This window comes from Sminthopsis crassicaudata, chromosome X (assembly GCF_048593235.1).
Source record: "Sminthopsis crassicaudata isolate SCR6 chromosome X, ASM4859323v1, whole genome shotgun sequence".
Lineage (NCBI taxonomy): Eukaryota > Metazoa > Chordata > Mammalia > Dasyuromorphia > Dasyuridae > Sminthopsis > Sminthopsis crassicaudata.
This window is the reverse complement of record NC_133623.1, coordinates 50735312-50741311: the sequence shown is the minus strand read 5'-3', so window position 1 is coordinate 50741311 and position 6000 is coordinate 50735312.

Below are 6000 nucleotides of genomic sequence, written 5' to 3'. Positions count from 1 at the left end.
CCTCAGTAACCATAGGTTTTTCTTAAGTGATAGGTAGATGCAGGGGTCCAGCCTCTGCAGGGGGTCCAGGAGGTTGAGCAGGAGGAACAGGGTTGACGTCAAAGGAAAACAGGAGTCGTGGGGTAGTTTGAGTGAGAAACTGATGGAAGTGATGCTCCCCTTCTCTCAGGCTCCTTCAGGCTTTATTTTTATACTATATCATAATCATATACTTTTCTTTAGGTCAACATAGTATTCAGACGTGTGTCTGACTTATTGACCTTTATATGTTACTACATTTGACATTTAATATTTGATTAAGTTTTTTATGGTTAAGTAATTAGATTACATTACACAAAGCCAATAATGAAAGGTAAATGTTATACAAGGTTAAATGTCAGTGAACTTTGTTAGTTTACTTATGTCTTCTTTGTCAATTCTATGGATTATTTGATTCCTCTGTTTCCCTGACTTGAAATCATATACATAGGCATTTAGGGCAATTCCTAGTTATAATTTAACCATGTTTTGGTTCCTAGATATACTGATCTTTTCTGAGTTTAAACAGGTAAACACCATTATTGCTTGGACCTTTGGATTCTCTCCCATAGTGACAACGCCTTCCATAGTGTTCTCTCCTTTATCATTTGTCTCAGTGAGAGATTAGTTTTATTAGGACAGAACATGCATGTGGAATCATTTCTAGTTAACTTGACCAAATCCCCTTTGTCACCAGATTTTTTTTTCAGATAATGTTTTAGTGTTGTAATCAAGCCAATTATAAATAATATAGGAAATAGTAGTCCACTAATGAGAATCATAAAAGGAAATGTTCCTGCGTGAATGCTGTGCACATTTGATCTCAGTGCTGGGCTTTGCCAATCAGCTTAGAGATTGCGGCTCCCAACAGATAGATATTTCTGGAGTTGTGAGAACCCCAACCCATTTAGTTGGCCATAGGGAAATAATGACCACTGATGACCAAGTCACCCCAGGGGTTACGGTGTTCTCAGTCACAGGGAAGTAATGGGGACCAATAAACGAGGTATTGTAATACCAAAGAAACTGAGGCGAGTAGAGATTTTAATTTTTAATGTGGAGTTTAAGCTAGCTGACCAAAATGGGAACATGCTTCCAACACATTTGGTCCTGAGAAACTGAGGTGCAGAGTTTATATAGAGTATATAAGCAGAGTATAGAAGCTGAGAATGCAATTAGCTTTTGCAGCTGTTGTTATCTTTACTTCAAAGAGAGGAGTTCACTTAACATTAATAACCTGGGGCTTGTGACTCAAACCCTGTCAGACAGGGGAGGAAGGCTAGATAACATAACTTGGTGTCTTTGTCCTTGACAATAATTCTATTCCCAGGGTAGTTTTTGAACAGGGATGAAGTCAGAGAGGGAAGCACCTGGATACTGTTTTTCTTTTCTATCCTTTATTGTGTCTCAATGGTAGGTGAAGAGGAGCCGGAGCCTCAAGGTTTAAAGTTTCCTTTTAAAACTCAATTTTCCCAAGTCTAACTTCACAAAAGAAAAAGGGGAAGGGGGTGTATGGCTGGCTATCCTGGACCCAACATGGGAAAGAAGGGTATGGCCTAACAATATATTCTAAGTAGAGGGAAAAAACCGAGACTTTTAGGGTGTGGGGTTTTCTAAGCATCAGGGGAAAGTAAAGTTGACACAAGAACAAGACAAAAACATGAGAGACCATAGCTTCTCCTAAGGGAGTAGATGAAGAGATACCTGTGGCTCTGGAGTTCACTGCGATTCATGGAGAAGTAATGGTGACTGAAGAATAAGGGAAAAACATGGGGGACCCTAGGACTCTAGCTATTCCACAACTATGCATCTTCCACTTTCCAGAATTCCCATAAGCTATCCTTCAGGCCTGGAATGCACTCCCTCCCAATATCTATTTATGAGAATCCTTATCTTCCTTTAACCCTCAGCCCAGGAGTCTCCTCCCCCATTTAGTCTTTCCCTAGGCCCCTTGATGAACTTCTTGTCCCTCTTTCTCCCTCCCCTCTCATTCTCTCCAAATATTCCTAGAGTACTTCATTTGGATCTCTCCTTTCTTTACCCCTATCATTCCTCACTTGGTTAATTATCTATTTCAAGTTGTATAGATTCTGTAGAATGGTCACTTTCCAAGGGCAAGAACAGTTTTGATTTTGCCTTTATATCTCTAATGATCTAATGCCTAGCACAAGGCCTTGTATATAATAAGCCCTTAGCAGATGAATTGAATATGTAAATAATACATTTATTGAGTTTTAAGGTTTGCAAAGCAATTTACAAATATTATTTTATTTGATTAGGAGTAGATAGTGACTACAAGGGTAGGGGGGTCTTGAGGTGTCATGGGGAAGTAAAAGTGAACCAAGAAGAAGGCGAAACCATGAAAGATCATAGGGTCTCATTAAGGGGTTGTGGAGTTCTCTGTTGTCACGGGGAAGTAATGGTGACTAGTGAACAAGGAAGCATATGTTCTCAGTTGGGGGAAGAGAAAGAGACTCCTGGCGTTTGGGTTTCTCAGTTGTCATGGAGAAGTGATGGTATCCCAAGAACTAAGGATTTTAGGGTCTCATCAAGGAGTTGACAGACTCCTGGGTTTCTGGTTTTCCTCGAAGAATTATGGAGAAGTAATGGTCACCCAAGTATAAGAAGAAAAGCTCAGAAACCATAAAGTTTCATTAAGTGGTAGATAAAGAAATTTCTGGATTTGTGGGCTTCTTGGTTAATCATGGGGAAGTAATAGTGGCCCAAGAACAAGGAGAAAATATGAAGGGCCATCAGGAATCACCAAGGAAAGATAATGAAACTTTTCAGCTTATGGGGTTCTCAGTTTGTCATTTGTAATTATTGGTCACCCATGAACAAAGGACCATAGGGTTTCACTAGGGGAGTAGGGAAATGCTGGGTTAGTCACTGCAAAGTAATGGTGATCCAAGAACCAGAAGAAAGCATGCAGAGTCATAAGGTCTCATCAAGGGGTAATTAATGAGATTCATAATGTTGTGGGGGTTTCAGTTTATCATGGTGAAATAATGGTCACTGATGATAAAGGGACCATAGAATCTCAACAGGGGGTAGATAAAGAGATTTTTAGAGTAGTGTGATTCTCAATTAATCATTGGGAAGTAATGGTGACTGAAGAATAAGGAGAAAACATGAAGGACCATAGAGTCTCATCAGGGAGTCGATAAAGAGACTCATGAGATTGTGGGGTTCTTATTAATCCTAAGGAAATAAATTTCATCCATGAATGAGAGATTATTGGGTCTCTTCAAGGGGTAGAAAAAGAGAATCCTGGGATTATGGATTTCTAGATTAGTCATATGCAAATAGTGGTGACCTATGAATGATGGACCATAGGGTCACATCAAGGGGGTAGATATAGAGACTCCTGTATCTATGGAGATCACTAGGAGTCATGGGCAAGTAATGGTGATCAAAGAATATAAAGCAAATATGAAGGACCAAAGAACTTCATCTAGGTGTAGACACTCCTGTGGTTGTGGGGTTTTTGAAGCATCGTGGGAATGTAATGGTGACCCAAGTACAAGACAAAAATTTGAGAAACCATAGCATCCCATCAAGGGATAGAATATGGATAAAATGAAGGATCCTAGGGCCCTATCAAGGGGTAGATAGGGACTCCTGTGGCGGGTGGGGTTCTCAAGGTGTCATGGGGAAGTAAAAGTGAACCAAGAAGAAAAAGAAACCATGAAGATCATAGGGTCTCATTAAGGGGGGGGTAGATCAACAGAACCCTGGGGTTGTGATATTCTCTGTAGTCATGGGGAAGTAATGGTGAAGAACAAGCATTTAGCATGGGAGACAATCGGCTGTCATCAAGGGGTAGATAAAGTGACTTATGGTATTGTTGTGTTCTCTATTAATCATAAGGAAATAATTGTGACCCATGAAAGAGAGGCTGATAAAAAAAGAAATGAAAAGAAAGAAAAAAAAGAAAAGAAAGAAAAAGAAAAAAAAGAAATGAAAGAGGGTGATAGTAGGGGGTAGATAGAAACTCCTGGAATGTGGGTTTCTGGGTTAGTCACATGCAAATAATAGTGATCTACAAATGACGGACCATACTGTTTCATCTAGGGGTGGTTAAAGATCCTTCTTTAACTATTGGTTTCACTAGTAGTCATGGGCAAGTAATGATGACCAAAAAATAAAGGGAAAACAGGGGGGATCATAGCGTCTCATCAAGGGGTAGATATAGACTGCTGGGGTTTTGGGGTTTTTGAGGTATCATGGAGAAGTAAAGGTGAATTAGGAAAAAGGAGAAACCCTGAATGATCATAGGGTCTCATCAAGGGATAGATCAACAGAAGTCTGGGATTATGGGGTTCTCTCTTGTCATGGGGATGTAATGTTGACAGTGAACAAAGGACCATAATTTCTCAACAGGGGTTAGATAAAGATACTCCTGGAACTGTGGGGTTCTTGGTTTGTCATTTGTAATTATTAAACAGTGAATATAAACAGTGAACAGAAGGTTCTCAGGAGGTGGTAGATTAAAAGACTCCTGGGGTCATGGGCTGCTGGGTTTCTCATGGGGAAGTCATGGTGACTCAAGAAGAAAGAGAAACATGAAAGAACATAGAGTCCTATCAAGGGGTAGTTAAAGAGATTCGTTGGGTTGTCAGATTCTATCTTAGACATGGGGTAGTAATGGTGATCCACAAGCCAGATTAAAACATGCAAGGTTATAGGGTCTCATCAAGGGGTAATTAAGGAGACTCCTGGTATCGGGGAGTTCTCAGTTTGTCATATTGAAATAATGGTCACCAAAGAACAAGGGACCACAGGGTCTCAGCAGGGGGTTAATAGAGACTCTTAAGGTTGTGGTGTTCTCAATTAATCATGGGGATATAATGGTGACCAAAGAAGAAAGAGAAAACATGAAGGACCATTGGGTTTTTTGAAGGGGTAGATAAATATAGTCCTAACAATATGGGTTCTCGATTTGTCATTTGTATTTATTGGTCATCCATAAACAAGGGACCATAGGACCTCAGCAGGAGGATGATTAAGAAACTCCTGTGGTTGTGGGATTCTTAGATAGTCATGAGGAAGTAATGGTTACTCAAGAACAGGTGGACTAAATGAATGATCATAGAGTCTCTTGATCGGGTAGATAGAGACACAGGGGGTTGTGGAGTTCCCGAGTAATCATGAAAAATAATTGTGATATTCGAATGAGATACTCTCAGGTCTCAGCAGGGAGTAGATAACAGGACTCCTGGGATTTTGGTTTTCTCTATTAGTCATGCATGAGAAAGGTAGACCCATGAATGATGGACCATAGGTTCTCATCAACAGGTTCGTGGATGTGATTGTGATTGTGAGATTCTCGGGGTGTCATCGGGAAATAATGGTGACCAATGAACGAGAGACCATAGCTTCTCAGCAGGGGGCTGATATAGAGACTCCTTAGTTTTTGGAGTTCTTGGCTAATCATGGGGAAGTAATAGTGACTCAAGAAGAAGAATTAAACATGAAGGACCTTCGGGTCTCATAAAGGGGTAGAAAGACCTGGGGTTGTGGGGTTCTTGGTGTCATGAGGCAGTGATATTCATGCATAAAAAACAGACCACATGGAGAGTGAAGAAGAGGCAGAGAAAGGAATAGGGAGAGAGAAAGAGAGTGTAAAGGTGAGAGACAGTGTGATTGTGAGAAAGAGTGAGTGTTGGAGTGAGTGTGTGAGAATGAGTATGTGATAAAGAGACAGTGTCGGGCAGAGAACACAGGGAGAGGGGGAAGGAGAGGAGAGAAAATAGAGAGAGGGAGAGGCAGAGAAACAGAGTTAGAGAGTGTGTGAGGGTGGGAGTAAGTGCATGAATAAATGAATGAGTGTATGAGGGTGTGTGCGAATGAGGGAATGTGAGAGTGAGTCAATAAATCAGTATGTTAGTGAGTATGTGAATGTGAATTTGTGAGAGTGAGGGTGAATATCACAGTGTGTCAGTGTGTCAGTGAGGTCAAGAGTGGGTGCATGAGTGCATG